Source organism: Podarcis erhardii (assembly GCF_964252035.2).
Source record: "Podarcis erhardii genome assembly, chromosome: 7".
Lineage (NCBI taxonomy): Eukaryota > Metazoa > Chordata > Lepidosauria > Squamata > Lacertidae > Podarcis > Podarcis erhardii.
In genome coordinates, this window is record NC_138511.1 from 19,271,128 (window position 1) to 19,293,644 (window position 22,517).

Below are 22,517 nucleotides of genomic sequence, written 5' to 3' on the forward strand. Positions count from 1 at the left end.
TCAGCTCTGTAAACCACCATCTGTTCCTCTCCCCAAATCTATCTTTTTTCTTTCTCCCTGCCTTCCCCCTTTTCTCTCTCCCCCTTCCCCTGCTGCTTCTGGTTAACATTGTAAAGCTGCGGTGTTAGAGAATGTGCTTCCTTTCCCTGGTTACTTTGACAGTCTGTTTCAATATTTATGTGTCTGCTATTTTTACCCCCCGGAGATCTCAATTATGTACAGTTTCTCCCCTTACAGGTAATTTTTCACATCCTTCTGATTTTTGGAGCCAGTCCAGCTTCCTTAAAAAAAAAAAAGCCTTTTTTATGCCACTCCCCCCCTTTCAATCCCTGCTCTCTAGCAAATTCAATAATACCCTGGCATGAACAATACTAGGTGTTTTTTTAAAAAGTGATGGCTTTTAAAGCTACGAGACGTTTTAAGCCCCATTTATGCAATTTTGCACATTAGCAGGTGCTTTGGTGTTCAGGAGGAATTGCTCCTGCAAAAAAATAATGTTGGATTACAGTGCGAGTTGCCATTCTGGGCAGGAGTACCTGCTGAGCAACAGTAATTGCTTAGGGTATTAACAGCAATGAAAGCTGAAGCTTCTGTTGTCAGTATTGGTCTGCTACAACACATTAAAGCTGTCTGCAAAACAGCGTGGGAAGCGGAGCACAATATGTTTTAGTACCTTTATGTATATCTTCTTTTTTTAAAAAAACAACAACAACACACACACACACACTGCACAATTTGACAACCTCCTTGTGTTTCTTAAATCTCTTGCTTTCAGATTTTGCATTTAGCTTAGGGTGGCAGTGATGTATAACTCTTAACCATGATGCTGACTTTTCTTTTATGGAATAGCTATATTTACAGCCTGCCTGCTTCTCTCTCTCTCTCTCTCTCTCTCTCTCTCTCTCTCTCTCTCTCTCTCCCCCCTCCCCCTCCCCCTCCCCCTCCCCCTCCCCCTCTCCCTCTCCCTCTCCCTCTCCCTCTCTCTCAAAAATGAAATAAAATGTTTTTATTTCATTTTACAACATATAATAAGCAGCAACTGTTAGAAACATCTTGACTGTTCTTGCATTATTCACCCATAAGAGCTTTCAGGGAACCGTGAATGAAAGGAAAATACATTATCATACCATACAAATAGCACACAGTGATATAGGTAACTCGCTCACGCTTACTTTATTTATGTGATCACAGCTTTGCACGGGTTGGGGGCGGGAATAAATAAATAAATGGAGAGCGGAGGAATAGCTGCAGAAAGGAGGTGTTACAGAAGTGGGTCCAATTGCGACTACGTGGTGATTTCTGGGTGCTAGGTTGGTGGCAACAGTTTAAAAAGCTCTGCAGTTAACACCATTTCCATTTTCACTTTCTTTGTTTCTCCTTCTTGCATCCTGGGACAAGCTACAGCCAAGCAACGTAGTTGAGATCGTAGAATTGTAGCATTGGAAGGGTCCCAAGGGTCATCTAGTCCAACCCTCTCGCAAATAGCCATTCCGTTGTGGTGACTGTAACCTAGGTGCCATTTGGCGCCTAGCTTATATATCTGAGTTTCTAACACTGCCAAGAGGAGGGTGGCAGTTCTGAATGAGCAGCCTTCAGTCTCTGTTGGCATAAATCTCACACTCTCACAAAGACCACCCAGTACAGACCAAGAGCTCTCAATTGCACCTTTGCCGGCGCTGCTGGCTGCGCTGCTGTTTGAAGCAGACAAGTGCCAGGTCTGGAGCTCAGCTGCTCATTGGCAGGAGAGCCCTTTCAGCTCCAAAATGTAGCCTGATTTCAGAATGGAAGGGAGTGAAGCCTGGGGGGAAATCTTTTCAAGGCTGTGCTGGCTTGATATCCTTATTCCTGTGACACTATGGAATCTTGGCAGCAAGGAAAGCTGTATGGATAGTCCCAATTAAATACCCTCTTTTTGAAGTTGCTCTCCTTTCTCTTTCCCCCACCCCCAATCCCTCCCAAAATCTTCCTTGGGCTGTATTTTGGCTCCAGTCTATTCTCCCTTTGCCATAATATTAGAGTGGTTTTACTGCCTCTTTCACCAGGTCTCTCTTGCTCATTAACTGGTGGCCCAGTTGTAAATTTTCCTCATTACTCCAGTCCTCCTCGCAAACTTTTGCCTTTGCGTTAATTGCTGGGTGACTGACTTGCCTAGAATTGATCACTCGTATTTCTCCAGTGGCCTCTTGCAGTTGTGTGTGTGTGTGTGTTTTTTTAAATGCAGATTTAAATCTAAAATTAATTGGTTGCCCTTCCACTGGCTGTTCTTGAGTGTATCTGAAAGTGGAAAGGGTTCAGTGTCTGTTTTCTCCAGGAAACCTTAACATTTCCTGGCACCCAGCACATTGCAGCATAGAGAGTAACACTATTGATTTGTTTTTAAGGGCACAGCAGACTGCCAAACTGTTTTAGTCTGATCTGAACCAGATCCGGTTGGCAAAGCTCTGCTGTGCACCATGATCTAATATATCTCCCTCACTCGCAGATCCTAATTCAGTGTAATGATAGAGTAGCTGGAGGAGGCAAAAAATTGATTACTGGCTCCCAGACAGCAACGGCAACTTTTCTTGTTATAACATGCCAGATGTCTTCACTAATACGCTATTCCCCCCCCCCCCCCCATTAATTCTGCTTTTGCAGGATAGCTCTGATTGCATGAGAACCTCCAGTTTCCAGAGTGGTGCAAGTATTAATATAGTAATGCATACACTGGCAGAAAGATACACATATGCCTTTGTAAACATTTTGACCTGGTTCTGCATTGGAACAGATCTTTGTTTGTGAGAGATGTGCCAATATCTTTCGTTCCTCCAGGAATGATCACACCAGAGCTGGTTACTTATCAAAGGTGGGAGTGATCCTGTACCAGCCTTCCCCAACCAGGTGCTCTTCAGATATGGCTGGGCAGAAAAAAATTCTAAAATGGATTCCTCCCCCCCCCCGCATGTTTTTATATTTCCACATCTCCCCTCCATTCAATATGTTCATTAGGAATAATGAACAGGTGCTGGTTCTGTTTGTTGGTCTAGTGCAGCCTGATTCAGTGGTCAGAGCTGATAGGAGTTATAGTCCTGCAACATCTGGAGGGCACTGGACTGTGGGAGGCAGATATAAACTATATTTTTAATAGTTTTTTCCTAAATACTTAACTGGGTTCTCAGTACCTATTTAAATGCCCTATTTTTTAGATAAGGTATCCAAGTACCCAGGAGCCCCCAAATACTTCATGCAAATCCCTTCTTGATTGGACAAGAGTAATCTTGTTTTCCATTTGCCTGCAGCATATCGGAGTGCGTAAAGTAACAGATGATGTGGCAATTGAACAGGGCCCTCTCCAAAGTGCGAAAAGACGTGTATAGCTTTCTAAACTGGGCTTAGGGGGGCTATTTGTTTTTCTTTGTAATGGAACACGGTGGCACTGCTGCTGTTGCATTGCAGCGTACATGGTGGATGGGCTTTGTTTTCCTCTCTGTGAAAGGAACAAGATGCCCTTGTAGTGGACTTGGGTCACTTTACACTTACCGTCTATAGACACCATGATCAAGGCAGCAACCTTGTTTTAAAGAGGCATGTTGCGGAATTGTAAGAATGCAGAACAATGCCGCACAGGCTCTCCTGCTCATGGGGATTGCATTTCAATGTTAATTTTCCTTGCACGCGTTTTGATGGTTGGAAGATTTGTGTAGCATACATGAAATAAATGCACAGAAGTGGAAGGCAAGCCCTGTGACCAATTACTGCTTCCTCCTCATACTGATGAGATCTCCCCCTCCCTATTTAATTACCACAGCATTCAGACCTGTAAACTGGTATCAGTTTACAGATGCTTTTTGTCTACCTGCACTACTGCAGGGGTCCCCAAACTGAGGCCCGTGGGCTGGATAAGGCCCGAGGGACTCGTTTATTTGGCCTGTGGCGACTGCCGCCGACCGCTCTTACCGGCACTGCACTGCGCAGCTGTCCATTTCCGGGTCGGAGGAGCACCGGAAATAGCTTGTGCGCATGTGCACGCGTTATTTGCGTACACGCAAGCATTATTTCTGGTGCACATCCAGGTCAGCACATCCAGGTCAGCACATCCGCGCAAGCTATTTCCGGTGCTCCTCCAACCCGGAAGTGTCTCCCCCGCCCTGGAGACACTGGCCCGAGGCGAGGTAAATTTGCTGACCCCTGCTCTACAGCATGGTTAATGATCGTGGTAGTGCCACAACTGTTTGTTAAAAAAATAAAATAAGGACTAGCGCTGCTGAATCAGGTCAAAGATTCATCTAACCCAGGGGTGCGGAACTGATAGGTGGTCAGGACAGCCCACCTCTCAATGTTGGGTGACCCAGTTTTGCCTGCAAGGTTTGCAATCAAAGCATGTGAGTAAAGGCACAGCCCTGTGCTTTTCAAATGCTGCATAGGGTCTGCTTGCAAATCCTCTTTTGACTCAGCCGTGTCTTTCCTGCCCCACAACTGATACCATATACGGCATCTCATGTAAGGTGGGTAGACATGGCTTGGTCAAAATAGCGTTACAAACCAAAGATGGAGGCCTGGTGGGATTAATTAGCTGCCAGGCTAACTTCATGCTGCAGGTTTTGAGGCATAAATCCTTATGCAGCTTGGGACCAGGATACTGGAAAGATCTCCTCACTCCTTATATACTCCATTGATCACTGCAGGTGAGGGCTTCTTGAAGATAGCATCTTACCGGGAGGGTTGTTCTGCACAACATAGGAATGGTGGCTCCTGTTATTATAATTTCCTCTCCTTTATTTTCAACATTTCTCTTGCCTTGTTAGCTCCTACTGAAGTCATTCCTCTTCCAACAAGACTTTTAAGTCGAGATGTTTCCCAATCTGCATCTGTATTATAATTGTTTTCAATGTTTCATCCCTTTTGGAGGAAGGGTGGGATATAAATTTAATAAATAGATAAAAATAAGCAATTAAGCCAGTGGGCCAGAGGTTTCCCCATCACTGATCTGGCCTATCCTCTTTTATCCTGCATCAGCCACCCTGCTGCCTCCAGGAAGCCCATAAAAGGCAAATGCCTTCCCCGTTTTTGCATGTTATGGATTTAAAAGCTTGTTTCGTTTTTTGGGGGGTGTGGGCAGAGCTCCATGATTTGCTTAACTCCTGAAAAGCTTCAGTTCTTTTATCTTGACTAATCACCAAGAAGCTGATCTCTTGGATGTTTGCTAGCTGTCATGCCTTGCTGTTAGTGCTTTAGCTGCTCTGTTGTTCGCAATATGAAGACAATCTCCCCTCCGCCAGTGTCATTCATTGGCTCATTTGTTTAGATTTTGGGGGTGGTCTGTTATTGCTATTCTTCTGTGGTGGCGGCACTGGCCTTTTTCTTCTTTGCCCTATACCTCTGTCTTCCATTTTGGGAAAATCTGCCCATATCCACATTGTTCAGAAATTGGTATTTCAGGTGCATCCACATGATAGGAGCAGTTTGTTTGTTTGTTTGTTTATATAAAAGCTTTTGAGTGCCCACTCCCTTCAGCTAAGCTGCATGAGACAATAACTTAAAATACAAAACAGCAGTGTGGAGTGACTGTGGGAAAATTCAGCGTATAACTACCATAAAGCAGGTAAAACATACAGTAAATTGATACTGCCTGTTTAAAAGCCTGAGCAAATTTTTAACAGCAGTCTTTGTTTTCTGGTACTGGGATTACAGGCATCCCCTCACTTACATGGGGGTTACATTCCAGTCCCCTCACTTGTAGCTGAAATTGTTGGGAGCACCTTCTAAAAAGCTTCCAAATGCCCTTTTTTCCTGTTCTCCACCACTCTCTCCCACTCTTTCCTCAACCCAGACCCAAATATCTAAAAGTTGAAGCTTTGGGGCCAGCTAGAGGCTGGAGGACCTGCGAGAAAGCTGCTGCTGCTGTTGCTGCGCTGCCCTACACACCAGCCTTTAGACGGGGAGGCTGAGCAGTGAAAACAAAGCCCCACTATGCCTCAGGTCCTTTGGAGCTTCCTCTGCCTTCACAGATGTCCTCCTTGAGCTTCGGGAGAGTCAAGTACCCCTGGGAAAAGCATTCCGAAACAAGGGGCTGCTACCGGAAAGGACCCTTCTCTGGTCCCCACCCACCTAACTTCAGATGGTGGGGGAGATCCTGAGTGGAGTGTCAGATGATGAATTCAGTGTACAGGACACTGTGGTAGAATGCAGAACTTAGGCACCCAAGTCATTCAGAGCTTCAGTTGCCCCCGAACCATGACGGGGTTGGCGTAAAACGTTGAGCTGGTGAGCTGATAATCTTATTGAAATGGAAAGAGATCGACTCATAGCCTAAATATTTAGCAAGCCTTCGAGTTTTACTTCACTGTAAATCAGGCAGTGTGTGTGTAGCACAGAAAATAAAGTGGGAACTGGCATGTCCGGTTGAGTTTTCAGGCTGATTAGCTTCTGCAGCATGGATTCTAATTAGATTGCCTCGTAGCCAGTGGTGGGTCTTTTCCCTTTTGCTAGTTAGTGAATTGAAAGAGTAAAGCAGTGGAAACACTGTTGAGGACTTAGGGCTACCACTTTCAATGGTCTTGCCTGTTGTGCAGATCTGTTGCCCACCAGATGTTGATGGTCTAGACTGGTGTTTCCCAACCTTGGGCCTCCAGATGTTTTTGGCTTACAACTCCCATCATCCCTAGCTAGCAAGACCAGTGGTCAGGGATGATGGGAATTGTAGTTCAAAAACAGCTGGAGGCCCAAGGTTGGGAAACACTGGTCTAGACTACTCATTGTGCCTTTGAATGCCAGTTGCTGGGAATCCCAAGTAGGGAGACGGCTGTTGAACTCAGGTCCTGCTTGCAGGCTTCACAGTTGGCTGCTGTGAGAACAGGATGCTGGACCATGACATGCCATTGCCTTATCTTTTTTTTTTAAAATAATATTTATTAAGGTTTCCAATAAAAACATACAAACACAAACAACAATAAAAACATACACAAACAAAAAGCAAAAGACAAGTATAATTTCAAACCTTATTTTCTTAAACCTAAATTCCCCGACCTCCTCATACCTCCCCCTTCTGTATTCTAATTTCATTATCTAATCAGCAAATCCATTCCCTTGTTTCCCATAGTTTTTGATAATTCTGTTCTTTTTCCTTAATCAACACCCCTGAAAACCACATAGTTTTTAAACCCATGTCATTCTAGCCTTCATTAATTTTATAGTGTTTATTAAGATAGTCTTTAAATTTCTTCCAATCTTCTTCCACTGTCTCTTTCTCCTGGTCTCGGATTCTGCCAGTCATCTCTGCCAGTCACATGTAGTCTGTCATCTTCATCTGCCATTCTTCCAGAGTGGGTAGATCTGGTGTCTTCCAATACTTTGCAATAAGTATCCTTGCGGCTGTTGTGGCATACATAAAAAAAGTTCTGTCCTTCTTTAACACCACATGGCTAACCATACCCAGGAGAAAGGCCTCTGGTTTCTTCAAGAAGGTATATTTAAATACCTTTTTCATTTCATTATATATCATTTCCCAGAAAGCCTTAATCCTCGGGCATGTCCACCAAAGGTGAAAGAATGTACCTTCATTTTCTTTACATTTCCAACATTTATTATCTGATAAGTGGTAAATTTTTGCAAGCTTGACTGGGGTCATGTACCACCTATGCATCATTTTCATAATATTCTCTCTCAAGGCGTTACACGCCGTAAATTTCATACCGGTGGTCCATAACCTTTCCCAGTCAGCAAACATAATGTTATGTCCAATATCTTGTGCCCACTTAATCATAGCTGATTTAACCGTTTCATCCTGTGTATTCCATTTCAGCAGCAAGTTATACATTTTTGACAAATTCTTAGTTTTGGATTCTAACAACTCTGTTTCCAGTTTTGATTTTTCCACCTGAAAGCCAATTTTCCTATCCAACTTACAGACCTCCAATATTTGATAGTAGTGAAGCCAATCTCGCACTTTATCTTTTAGTTTCTCAAAACTCTGCAGTTTCAGTTTATTACCCTCCTGTTCCAAAATTTCCCAGCATTTCGGCCATTTCGTGCCATTGCCTTATCAAGGCTCTTCTTAAGTTCTTACTGTTGGCCATGCAGGCTGATGGGAGTTGGTGTCTAAAGATTACACGGTGCTGTGCCAGTCTGGAGTGCCACTGGCTTCCCAGCCCTGAATTAGAAGCTAGCCAGCTTGCAGGGTTTGTTACCCGAGCGTGTCAGTGAGAAGAGGAGGGGATTTGTCCTCTCGCTGGTGCATTTAGGCTTTCTTCCCACCCACTTCCTTTCAGGAAGCAATTATTGCAAGGGTGAGGACATCAACATGAAGTGCAGTGGGTTGTATCCTGCTATGATACCCTAAGAGTAGACTTGATTTCAATGGGTTAGGGCTAACATTGGATACAGCCTAGTATGGCTGAGGGAGCTACCCAGGCAAGAGAGGGAAGAAAGGATGAAAATAGGCTCAAGAAATACAAAGTGAATGTGGCCATGCCCTACACATAACAGTAGACATGGTGGAGAAAAGCTCACAGCAGCCCATTCATGTCCACAGCTACTTCTGATTTACAACTCCCTTCCTGGGCGTTACCTGCTCTGTTTTCACTGACAGCCCGTTTACTTTGAAAGTTTCTTCCTCTCTCCCCGTTTCCCATAATAATAGAGTTTGGGAGTCATCCAGAGAAGCTGACTAGCAGGGTGGATTCGTGACAGACAAAAGGAAGGACCTCTTCACGCAGCATGTAATTAATTTATGGGACTCGCTGCCATAGCATTAGATGGCTTTAAAAGAGGATTAGACAAATTCATGGAGGATCAGTCTATCAATGGCTATTAGCTATGATGGCTATATGCAACTCCTGTTTCAGAGACAGAATATTACTTCATATCAATTTCAGGAGAGGGCTGTTGCTTTCGCAGCCTGGCTTGAGGGTTTCCAGAGGTCTCAAATTGGTCGCAGTTGGAGCAGAGTGCAGAAATTGATGGTCCAGCAGGGCTCCTCTTATATGCTTAGGCTGTTCATATTATTTTAGAGATACAAAAACCACCCTTTACACTTCTTTTTAAACAAGCATTTGATTCTGTTGTTGCTTAATTTAATTTATTGTTGGCTCTGCTTGTACTTTGTCCTTTGCTGCAGCTTTTAGTCTTGGCTATTTTTTGGTGACGTATTTTACTGATGGATTATTCTTTCTATTTTCTGTGCTTTGTTTTTTTCTATTTTTTCCCCATCACTTCCCGCAATTCTTGTTGGGAGTAGTAGCCTTTTCATATCCAAGACCCATAAATGCATTGGGAACCCAATTCTTTTTTTTTAACCACACATTTTGATGGTGGTAGAGCTATAGTTTCAACCCACTGTGGAACAGGCCATGAGCTAGTAGTGGGTGCTGAACCACAAGTTGAAGATCAGTGCATTGGAAGGGAAAATGAGAATATAAAAGATTTGCTTAAATGAGTAGCATTGAATTATGCACAGTAGTGCAGAAATCCAGGTGCCTAAGTCATCACTAGCATCTCATAAATTGGGTCTGGCACCTGGAGTACTGAAGGTAGGCAGGGAGCAGAGAGAAGGCAATTTATCCTTGTGTATCAACAACTGAGCTGATAGAAATATTGGCTCCCTCCACAGTGAGTCGTAGTCTGTGCATCCAAAAGAAGAGAAAAACAGAGAGTAATAAAGCCTACCAGCACTGAGTCTTTCTTTTCTCTCTCTTACTTTTCTTACCTCAAGTGCAGCGTGCGCACCGGCGACTGAATATCTCCCATTTCCCCTTTGTTAGCGGTTTGCCTTTCCGAGAAGCTCTCACTGTAAGGGAATATTACAGAGGATATTTGCTTTAAGAGCAGCTTCCTGCACCGCCATCTGCTCCTTTTAACTTAATCCTGCAGTGAACTGAAGGCATATTCAATTTGTGGGCAACAGGAAACGCGATTACGGTAACGCAGAGTTGATATAAACATGGTGTTTCTAACTTGATTTCAGGGCCCAGAGCAGGGAGGAAAGAGCTTGTGCTAAGAGGGGAGCTTCAGCTCTGGAGCAGGTTGCAGTGTGTTTGCTTTTGGTGGAACTTGCAAGGAAGAGTGTGCGTGCATCAAGATTTAGTTTGCTGGCTACAGGGCTGGTACACACAAGGCAACCTTTTGCTAGTTAAGCCCAACAGTGGGCTTCCTCTGTCTGAAAGGAATAGACATACATCTGGTGCTCTTTCTGAAGCTGCTGGTGCTTCTGTGTTCATCTCCTGTGCATTCATTCTGACAGTTGAGTTGCAGGATGGCATTTGGTCTAGTGTCCACACAACTAATGCTGATCCTTTTTATTTCTGAGCCTGACACTTTTGCCAGAGTGTCATAAGGTCTGTAAATGATGTTGTACACTGTTTCGTCAAGCTAAGCGAAAAGCTGGGTATAAAACCTGAATGAATGACCAACCAACCAACCAACCAACCATGTCCAACTACCGGCTATTGTGGGGAATTATTCCTCAACCCAAGCTTGATTTCAAGTTTTGTGAATGGACAGCAGCTTCCAAAGCCCAAATATTGGATGTCTCTCATTCTGCTGGATTTGCTCTGTGCTAACCTCTGTTGGAGTAAAACTCATGTATTGAGCTTTGACTTAAATCTAGGAATGGGGAACTTGTGGTCTTTCAGCTTCCACAAGCCCCATCCAACATCACCATTAGTCGGGGGCTTACAACATCTGGATGGCCACAGGCCAGTGCCGAATTATCAAATAGACAGAGTGGGTACTGGGCTATGGGGCCTTTTAGGGCCCCCACAACAATGGATCAAAATAATATTGATTTGATCTTGAAAGAAAATTACACGGGGTTTAATCTGGCATTGCCACAGGCTCCCCATTTCTGACTTGGATGTTCCCTTCCAAATCACTCTCATAAATAGGATGCCTTGGGTGAGATGTTCCCCAAATTTCAGCTTTCTTGCCTCTGGTGAAGTACCTTAACTCTCTGACACCTCCCATGAGTGAAGGAGTCACCCCCTAGCATCTTATGGCTGTGTCTTTTTTAAAGCACAGAGCTGTCTGGCACCACATGATTTGATTCCTTTCAAGTGCTTTTCGATAACTGTGATGGCTCGGAACAAGCGGAGGTTTTCACATTTCAGCATCTCAGTTTGAAAAGGAGAAGTGGGCTACAAACCCTAGTATAAAATGCATATGTTTTATACTCCAATTCTGTCCTGTCCTGTGCCAGAGCTGGGGTCTGGAGACAGTTCCACCTATGCAGTGCAGCATCTGTGCTGTGGAGAGGTTTGGCCATTTGGATTAACAAAAAAGATAGAATATACATCCCTCCCCCAGAAAAAAACCACACAAATCCAGATGAGACTGCAACGTTATTTCTTCTGTGTTAGAAATTATTAAAAGCTCTTTGGGGGCAAATTAATTCACAACACCCTATCCTTGTCACAGTTTTGTCATTTTTATGAGAGCCTGACTCTAAACATAAAATCAAATGAAACCAGTGCATATCTAGTCAAAGAATTTTAATGGCACAATTTTTATTTTAGCTTGTTTTTATATTTGGTTATATTCTGCTATTTTTCTAAAATGCAAACGAGGGCTGCTGTGCTTTGCATCCAGAACGAAACACTCTGGCATGTCCAAGGACCTGAAAAATGGCGGGTTTGCCGCATAAAACGGGGCTGGTTATTAGAGGCGGTGCGGTTGCCCTTTGTTGCTTGTGTGTTTACTTGATTGAAGCATCTTGTCTGTGATGATTTTCTTCCCTCCTAGAAGGCTGATTTGAATGGAGCATAGAGCGGGATTGCCCCAGGGCCTTGTAACAATTTATAGTCTGTGGATGGAAAGAGAGAAGTGCATAAAAAGACAGTTGTGAAATGCCTCCAGTGCCCTGTAATAGAAAATCTGTGTATGATGACCTTGGCTGTGAGGGCCAGCGGGATCGTTTTGATGTGATCCAAAGGGTTATAAAGGGAAGGGAAGAATTGCTTCTCTCACCTGGAAAGGGAGCGAGACACAGGGAATAATGCCCTCACAGAGTTTCCTTTTTTTCGGGGCCCAATAATAAGAGGGCTAAGATTCTTTATTACGCCAGGATAATGCTTTTGAATGCAAATTTCCCTGGGGGGTGCTGAGGCCCAGCACCAGCCACAAACACCTATGTGTTTTAATGGTCTCATTCTCCCTGTGAATGAATTGGTTCTGTGTTTCCCCCACAAAGCTGCAGCTTTAAATTAATTCAGGGCTAATTTTCCTCTTGCCAGTTGTGGGACTATGCTTGACCTTTTCCGGTTTTTGGTACAGGGGAAAAATTGCTGATTAATATAGGCAGCAATTATTTCTCCCCATATCTCCCCCTTTCCCCTTTAAGACATTTTTTCCCTTGAATTCATTTCCTTTCCCACTCCCCTCCGTGGAAAAAAAAAGAAAAAGAGCACAGTTCCTTGGAGCAGATGTCCTAGGACTGGTATAATAATCATCCTCTGTATCGAGGCTAAGTTGACTATTAAGCCACCAAGCGCACTTCATTAATGCAAGAGGCAGATTGGGTTGAGGCTATGTGTAGCAATGTTAATTTTTTTTAAAAAAAAGCTGCTTTGCCTGCAAATGAGAATTGACAGCTCGCTTTTAATGTGAGTTGCTGGAAATCTTTTTATTGCAGGGACAAATAGGTTGTGAGAAGGTGGCAGGGATCAGTGGGCAGGGATCCGGGTGCAGGATGACAAAGAATCAGAGGCGACAGTTTTAAGAACAGTGTGGCAGGGGCTTGCGCGGTGATTAAATTCGCCGATGCTGTCATTGAGCTGTAAGGCTGCAGATAACATTTTCTCCCCGCGCTGGAAACAAGAATCAATACCAACTCCTTGACAGGGGCTAAATTATTAAATAGAGCCTTTCTTTACAATGTTTCATTATCTGGGATTTACCTCAGCTGGCGATTTGTCAGTGGGGGCGGGCGGGGAGGAGGAGGGCGAGTGAGATTTGCTGGGCGTTTTGTATTAAAATTATTCCAGCTTGCATTATGAATCCCTTTTGGATAATTCCCCCCCCCTTGCCGATCTTTGATCTGCTTCTGCCAAGATGGCATTTAGCCTTTTCATACCGTTATTAAAACAGAGGGGTGGGGAAAAGATTGTGGAGAGAGAGAGGGAGCAACCTTTTATTCCTTATACTGTCGCTGATTTACAGATATGCTTCTCCCATCAGGGCCCCCCTCCCTCTTCCGTTTTGCTTGGGAAACAGACAGATTTGTGCCTCCCCCTCAGCAGATGGGTACGGAAGAGACCTTCTCTGTTCTCCCTTCCCCTCCCATGTCTGTAGCAACGCTAAGCACAATCTGGGTTGCTTGTACCAAAGAGATCAGGGGAAAACCAAGGGGCCACACGTTAACTGAGCATTGTAAGTGGCATATGTTTGGGACACTGCCATGTGTTGGGCTAACCAGTGGCAGGCAGATAGGGCAGAACACCACAGAGGGGTGGGGCTAGAGGGTCCCCATCTATATCCACAGCTGTGCTCCTGTTCTGCAAATGGCAACTTTAAATTACGAATGGCAGGCAGGTAAATAGCAACTCAGCTCACCTGGGGTGAGTAACGGTAGCCTGCGAGATGGGGTGGTAGGTACCTCCAGGCTAGTAGCTTTTGTAGATTTATTTGCAAGGCTTGGGAGAGCTGACAGTTCCCTCTAGCTTTTTCTCTCTCTCCAACCACCACGGTCAGCTTTTATCTCACCTCACCAACCCTCCCTGTTTGCTGTCCATAGATCATTTTATTTTTGTGCCTTTGCAGCTAAGCACAGGTGAGGATGAATGGACTCCTGCTATTTATAACCTCCCAAAGTTATGTAGCAAGGAACCATTGTATATTTTATATCCTGACCCAAGGAGGTGCTAGTGGGAGGCTGCAAAGCAAGATCCTTTCTCCAAACAACAACTAAATATCTTCTTCCTGTATTCTCTGCAGTCCCACACGTGGGATTTTGCACCACCCAGTACAGTGGTACCTCAGGTCCGTTCTTAACCTGAAACTGTTCTTAACCTGAAGCACCACTTTAGCTAATGGGGCCTCCTGCTGCTGCCACATCGCCAGAGCACGATTTCTGTTCTCATCGTGAAGCAAAGTTTTTAACCCAAGTTACTATTTCTGGGTTAGCGGAGTCTGTAACCTGAAGCGTATGTAACCCGAGGTACCACTGTACTGGGAATGACTTGTGACTCCTTGCCCTTTGGCTACTTGCTCAGTCCTCTTCTTTGGGGAAGGGTTGTAACTCAGTGATGTAGCACCTGCTATGCACACAGAAAATCCCAGGTTTGATCCCTGGCATCCTCAGGTAGGACTAAGAATGCCCCTGCCTGAAACCTGAGAGAGCAGCTGCTAGCCCATGTTGACCATACTGGGCTAGATGGACCCTTAGCCGGATTTGATACCAGACAGCTTCCTATGTTCTAACTGCTGTGTTTAGCAGATGCTCAGAGAGTGTCCTCTGTAGATAATCTTTGCACTGTTGCATATTAGGACAGGGAGACTCCTTCCCTCCTGCCTCTTTTTAAAATTCCTTTTTTTTACAGAAATATACTTTTCAGAGCTACATTCTGCGAGAGCAGACTACATAGATCAACATCAGGCAGCTTGATATATGCCTTTGGATCCCCGCCCCCCTCTTGAGGGCAAATGCAAACTCCATCAGTGTCCAGTAGTTAGTCCACTGTAGTGGTTTACCACAATAGTCTTTTAAACAGATTACGCTCTTAATGGTGGCTGCAGGTTTAATTTAATATATTTCCTGGCTCCAGTAGTAAGTCTGGTGTAGTCAGCCTGGTATGACATTGAGCGACAGTCATTTATTTTAGAGCTCTCCTTCTAAATCCCTTCCTAAGAATTGTGTAGCATTCTGCGTTGTTTGTGGTTCCATGTGCAAAGAGGCTTTTGGAATTCTGTTTTGAGGCTGTTTTTTTTTTAACTTTGATTGTCTTGGCAGAAAAGTGGCAGAACATTTTAGATCTGAAGTTTACCTAGATGCTATAATACAGAATCCAATCCTGTAATAAAAATCTTGGTCTCTTTTTAATATATATGCACAAACTAGTAGCCCTCATAGTTCTGGAGAGGGATTGATTATTTCCAATGCTCAGGAGCCAGATTTCCCCTCTTCTTTGCTCAACACACATTAATTGCTTTTGCTGGCCTTCCACCTATCCGATCCCAAGCCTAAGTCTCAGTTTCTGCAGTGTTGGACAGGTGCTTGTAAGCCTCTTGTTTACCATAAGACTCAGTGGTGCTTGCCTTTAATGTCAGCCATATAGTTGCCTTTGCTTTGCCTTACTATCTTCCTGTCCTATGGTTGCGTTATAACCTGGCTTTAAAACAATTTAGCTTTAAAAAGCTCCCTACTCTCCCCTTCCCTACTTCCATTGACAAGATGTTCAGGAGACAAGGCAGGGTGTGTGCGCGCTTATGGTGGTGGATTATAGTTCTGCTTGCTTTTGTCCTGTCCCCATGTGAATGAGGAGATACATAACTATTTTTTTATTCATTTAAAGGAGAACATTATGGAAGGGACAGGATGCAGTAGTGGTGTACTGACAGGAGCTGTAAAAATTGGTGTGAATTTATTTGTATCCATCCCTATGACCTAATTGCCTGGATTCTTAATTATGCAAACCTCTTACCAGTAATGCTGCAGCACCTTGGACCTCTCGCCTGCCGCTTTCCCCCACAGTCTCATTTCCTGGTGTTCACCCAATGTAAACACAGCCATTTCCTACACCTGGTGTTCAGATAATTGGCTGCTAAATAAAACAGAAGCTGTCTTCTTAGAACACACACACACACACACACACACACACACACACACACACGGCAGGTGATGGGCTTCTTTTTTGCATCTTAAAATAATTAAACCCTTTTTAAAAAAATAACTATTGGGAGCAATTGGAGTTAAAATGAATTTAGCCAACTCCTTTAAGTATGTCGAATAGCAAGAACATCTGTCTTATTTAATATTGCCCCTGACCTTTAGGATTATTGAAGTTGAGATTTTCTCTGTAGTCATCGGGGGGTACTTGGAGCACTGTTCAGGTTTTGTGTGTGTGCGAGAGAGAGAGCGAAGATAAGTCCCCAGAGACATGTTATTACACTTCATAAGTCACTAAAGAGAATTCATTAGAGAAATTTGTTTTCGCACTTTCAGAATGGGCTTTTATTTCCAAGGGAGGTGGAATGTCATGGTGATCACTAAATTTGAATGTGGTGGTCTCTGTGACTATGCAGTATGGCTAGGAAATGGTTTTTTGACTCCTTGACTTGTTTCCAAGGTATTAAAAAACATTGGTTGGGTCTCATTGGTTGGCTTTGTGAAGGAAGTGCTCAGTGTTGTTTTTCTAGAAAAAAAGAGGTGCCGGAACTCACGATGAACACCTCCCTTGTTCTCTTACAATGGCAATGGTGCCCACCTGAGAGGTGCTAGAACTGAGTTCCTGTGAGTTCTGGCTGAAAAAACGCCCTAGAAACACTTATTTCTTTTCGGCTTTGTGCGTTGTTGAATTCTCAGCTCGAATCTGGAGCAACTTGCAATTTTGATGAAAGCGATTGGTTGGGTCTGTATTAGTTTGGGGCCATTTAGATGTATTTTGAGAAGATAATTCTTTAATTAAATTAGCGGTGTATAAGGATTCTCCTCCGCCCATCCCCTTTCTGCTCTCTGTGTAGCAAGTTCATTAATCCTAAACACACTTCTCTTTTCCCTCCCTTCAAGTGTGGAAATTGCTTATCTACATAGTTCAGAAAAAAGAAACAAATGGAGATTTCGAAACTGCAATAATGCTGTCTAATTTAGAAGAAGCTTGACCCTACTCCTTAAGAGCAGAATTCTTCACACCTGTTGTCTCGCTACTATTTGTCACAATCCTGTAAGGGGGGGGGGTCAATATGACATGATATTCAGTGACTGAGGCAGAGAGAACAGCTCTGGGTCTGAGGCCACCCAGCAGACTTCTAGCAAAAGTGACGTTTGATAATAGGATCATACATAGACTCTAGTCCACTCTGTTGCTCAATGCACACAATACAAAGCCGCCTAATGGATAACGGTCCAGTGAGGGAAAGCACATTCCCTTCTTATATTTACGTCCCACCTTTTCACTGCCTTATTGTTATTATTATTATTTACCATATTTATATATCGTCCTTTATCAAGAGACCACAGGATGGTTTACAACATAAAGCAAATTATCATAGTAGAAAAACAAGGGGGGGAGAGACAATAACCCAAGGCAGCCTCCCATCTGGTTCCCAGGCATTTTACCCATCCAGACACTGATAATCTCCAGACCTTCTTAAACCTACGGTTAGTTAAATTGTTCTAGTGTCAGACTGTTGTCACAGTCAATCAGGCTTTCTTAGGGGTGGTATTCAACTAAGGTTTACTCAGCGTTGACCCACTGAAATGAATGGACTCTTCTTAGTTATTCTGCTTTAATTTCACTGAGCAAAACTGGGTTTAATTACCACCCTTAATGTTCTTCCAAAGTGTACCTAAATCTAGACCTTCCTTCTTCAGCAACAGAGAACAAGGTTTGCTCTTTTCAGTGTGACTGTCCTTCAGGTATTTGAAGACTGCTCTCAAGTTCCCCTCTCCATTTCCTCTTCTCTAGATAAACAAACCAAACTCCTCCAACTTTTTCTCATAGGACTTGTCTCCTACACCAGTGAGTATCGTCACTGAATTTGGGTTTCCATTCACTGTCTAGTTTCTCAGCCACTTTGCTTCCGGACACTTGGAACATTATTTTACCTATATAGAGTGAGGGATGAAAGAGGCAGCTCGGGGACTGTGCAACCTGCCTAAATATGGGGACTTCAAATCTTGGAGCTGCAGCCATCACTCTTAGGAAAGAAGGCTATTTAATATCTTGGATAATGGGCCCAAAGTGGGCTGCACATTTATTACAGGGTTTCAACTTCCAAATCAATAAATCAGATTGTTTGTTTACTTTTTTAATATTAATTTTATTATAACCACCGCCACCATTTGGCTAATACCCTCTTAGATAGCCCTCTCGGGATAGAAGATAAGGCCAAAACTCAGTAGTGGTAGCTGCTGTGCATGCAGACGGTTCTAGGTTTGAGGCCCAGCATTTCCTTGTAGTGCTAGGATAGGGTCACTTTCTGAAACCCTGGAGGGCTGCTGTCACTGCAAGCAGTGCTGAGTTAGATGGACCTTTGACCCGACTCTATATAACACAACTTCTGATATTCCTGAGGGTACCTCTCTTCAAAGGCTATCTGAAGGACCCTATCTCCTACCTTTCTCTTGGTCCTGCCACCGTCACAGGCATGCTTGGCGAAGGACATGAAAGAGGGCCTTCTTGGTGGCCTCTCTGATTGTGGAACTCCTTTCCGAGGAGGCTAGGCTGGCCTTCTCTGTGTTTTCCTTTTGCCAGGAAGCAAAAGGAACACTTTCCTGTTCCAGCAGACCTTTGGCTGCTGTGGTGGGGTTTTTTTGAGTACAGTGGTACCTCTAGATACGAACGGGATCCGTTCCGGAGCCCCGTTCACATCTAGAAGCAAACATAACTAGTGATGGCACGTCTGCGCAAGCGGCGAAACCCGGAAGTAACACGCTCCGTTACTTCCGGGTTGCTGCGGAGCGCAACTTGAATGCGCTCAACCCGAAGCGCATTCAACCCAATGTATGACTGTACAAGTCTTTTTAAATTATTATAGGTTTTTCTGTGCTTTTTTTTTTTAAAAAAAAGGTTACTCAATGGTTTTTTAAATATTTATATTTATTGTGTGCGTATTTTTCAACTGTATCTGTTTTACTTTGTGCTGTGAGCCACCTCGGGTCCTGCACTGAGAGCAAGGCAGTGATATAGATAAATACAACAGTACCTGCTGTGCTATAATGCACAAGTGCAGTTAAATGTATACTTCCTCCTTCAGAATGATTCTCGCTTTCCAGAATGGATATTTATTCAGATTTAATCAGTTGATTAAACTCATATTGTTAAAGTAAAATAAAAAGCTCTTATTCGTTGAGTGAGAGCCATAATTTATTTACTCAATGCACCAGTGATATTTTGGCACACTGAAGTTCAGAAACAATAAAAATGGATTGGCATGCTTAATGGAAGGCATTCCGTGTATCAACCACCCTTCCTTTGAAGAGCTGAAATGTTTGAGTTAAGTCCTGGGAAGCCCTCCCTCCTCCCTCTTTACCATCACCTCTCTTTCAGCTGAGTCACAGATGGTAGAACTGGAGCGGCTGACCTTCAGCTCCTTCTCCAAATATTTGTTCTTCTGCCTCAGATCTATCTTTCAACTACTGGGTAATCTGTCTGTCAGGCACACAGCCACTTTAACAAAAGAAATCCTTCTTTGACTTTGTATTTTTTATTAGTTTCCCCCAGTTTCCAGCTGTCACGAAGGGTGGGTGGCCTTTTCAGTTTGTTGCACCAGGCATGTGGACCGTTGCTTGGATTGCCGTGCACCCAGATGTGCTGAGTGGTAATGCCGAAGACTCGCCATCAACGCGCTTTTGTTGCATTGGTGCCATAACTTTAAAAATGTGGTGTCAGCTGAACGGCGCTTGGGACAAGTTCCCCCTTTGCCCAATAAAAGCCCACTCAGGACCCTTAGATCTGTCAACTTCAGGTGTCCAAAAGTGGAATGCGCATGGCACCATGTATGCATTTCCTTTTGTATTTCGTGAACATTCAGGGCACTCAGCTGTACAAACTTTGCACCCCTCCCTCCCTTTAATCACAGTTACAGTCATCAACTGAACCCTGATTCCAAGCAAGTTACCTTAAATAGAACAGGGAAAGTTTATGAAGCCTTTATCTTGGAAACTTGTACATTTCTGTTTTTTTTTTTTATAAATATTTATTAAAGTTTTTAAATATAAATGCACAAATAATAAACAATCTTACTTCTATCACAGACATAATTTCATGACTTCTTTGGACTCCCTCGCGTCTCCCGCTCCCATTTACATCGTTAAAAGTTTTTTCCAAACAAATTATCAACTTGTTTACAATCTCATGTCCACACATTCAAATATAATCTAGCACTTCTTCCAAAAAGTTTTATATTTTCTTTAGTCTCACTTATCATCAAATTTCAAATCTAATTTAGTGGTGGCCAATTTTTTATAATCTAGCATCCTTCTTAACATTCAACCAAATTACAATGTTTTTGTAGATACTTCTTGAATTTCTCCCAGTCTTCCTCCATCTTCTCTTCTCCCAGGTCACGGATTCTGCCAGTCATCTCGGCCAGTTGCATATAGTCCATCAGTTGCATCTGCCACTCTTCCAGTGTGGGTAGATCTTGAGTTTTCCATTTTTTTGCGATGAGTATCCTTGCTGCCGTTGTTGCATACATAAAGAATGTTCGGTCCTTCTTTAACACCTTCTGGCCGACAATACCCAGAAGGAAGGCCTCTGGTTTCTTAGTGAAGGTATACTTAAATACCTTTTTCAGCTCATTATATATCATTTCCCAGAATACCTTCACCTTAGGGCATGTCCACCAGAGGTGAAAGAATGTTCCTTCGTTTTCTTTACATTTCCAACATTTATTATCAGACGAATGGTATATTTTGGCAAGTTTAACTGGGGTCATGTACCATCTATATATCATTTTCATTACATTTTCCTTCAGAGCATTACATGCGGTGAAGTTCAGCCCAGTGGTCCACAACCTTTCCCAGTCCTCAAACATGATGTTATGCCCAATGTCCTGTGCCCATTTTATCATAGCCGATTTAACCATTTCGTCTTGTGTATTCCATTTTAACAGCAAGTTATACATTCTAGATAATACCTTAGTCTTTGGTTCTAACAATTCAGTTTCTAACTTCGATTTCTCCACCTGGAACCCTAACTTTTTATCATTTTTAAAAACTTCTTTAATCTGAGCATAATGAAACCAGTCTCGCACCTTATCCTTCATTTTCTCTAAACTCTGCAATTTCCAATTGTCTCCATCTTTTTCTAATATTTCCCAATATTTTGGCCATTTGGCCTCCATATTGGGTCTTTTTAGGGCCTTAGCCTCCAGAGGTGAGAGCCACCTTGGAGTTTTATTTTCCAGTAAGTCTTTGTATTTTGTCCAGACATTAAACACTGCTTTCCTGACAATATGGTTCTTAAAGGCCTTATTGATCTTAACTTTATCATACCATAAGTATGCATGCCAACCAAAAGCATTGTTAAAACCTTCCAAGTCCAACACGTCAGTGTCTTCGAGAAGTAGCCAGTCTTTTAGCCAGCAAAAAGCTGCGGCTTCATAGTACAACTTTAAGTCTGGCAGGGCAAAGCCCCCTCTTTCTTTCGCATCTGTTAATATCTTAAACTTAATTCTGGGCTTTTTGCCCTGCCAGACAAATCTGGATATATCTTTCTGCCACTTCCGGAAGCACTCCGTTTTGTCCACAATCTGTAATGTTTGAAACAAAAACAACATTTTTGGCAATACATTCATCTTGATAGCAGCAATTCGGCCTAACAAAGAAAGCTTCAATTTTGTCCAACTATCCAAGTCTCTCTTAATTTCAGACCAACATTTTTCATAATTATCCTTAAATAGACTCAGGTTTTTTGCTGTTATGTTTACCCCTAGGTATTTTACTTTTTTAACCATAGTTAGTTCTGTTTCTCTCTGAAACCGTTCCGACTCTATATCTGTCAAATTTTTTCCCAACACTTTAGTTTTCTGTTTATTTAATTTAAATCCTGCCACCCGACCAAAATCCTGTATCAGTTGTAATACTCTTTTCGTACTAGATTCTGGCTCCTGCAGAGTCAAAACTAAGTCATCTGCGAAAGCTTTCAATTTGTATTGTTTCGCTCCGACCTGAATCCCTTCCACCAACCGGTCCCCTCTGATTAAGTTCAAGAGCACCTCCAGAACCGAAATAAATAACAAAGGGGAAATCGGGCAGCCTTGTCGTGTTCCTTTTTCAATTTTGAACTCTTCTGTAACCACATTGTTAACTATTAGTTTAGCCTTTTGTTCTGAATATATTGCGTCAATCCCATTCTCAAACCCCCGTCCCACTCCCATTTCATTCAAATTTCCCTTCATAAATTTCCAAGAAATATTGTCAAAGGCCTTCTCCGCGTCTATAAAAATTAACACTGCTTTTGTATTTATATCTGTTTGCAAAAGTTCCAAAACGTCAATAATGTTCCTAGTATTTGCAAACATATGTCTGCCTGGGAGAAAGCCTGCCTGGTCTTTATGAATTACTTCATTAAGAACTCTTTTAAATCTACTTGCCAAAATGTCTGCAAATATTTTGTAATCCACATTCAGAAGGGAGATGGGACGATAGTTTTTAAGTTGTGTCTTTTCAGCTTCAGATTTTGGTATCAATGTGATAAAAGCTTCCTTCCACGATTCCGGCGCCTTCTTCCCTTCCATAATTTCATTACAGACCTCCATCAATGGTTGGATCAGATAGTCTTTTAATGTCTTATAATACTTGGAGGTCAGGCCGTCTGGCCCTGGAGATTTGCCCAATTGCATGTTCTGGATAGCTTGTTCAATCTCTTGCTGTGTTATTTTGTTAT

General features: G+C 43.0%; 1 protein-coding gene across 19 annotated transcripts in view; it reads left to right on the forward strand.

Moving 5' to 3' along the window:
• Positions 1 to 22,517, forward strand: part of RERE (arginine-glutamic acid dipeptide repeats) — a 344,648-nt gene that overhangs the window by 142,122 nt on the left and 180,009 nt on the right. The window lies entirely within an intron of this gene.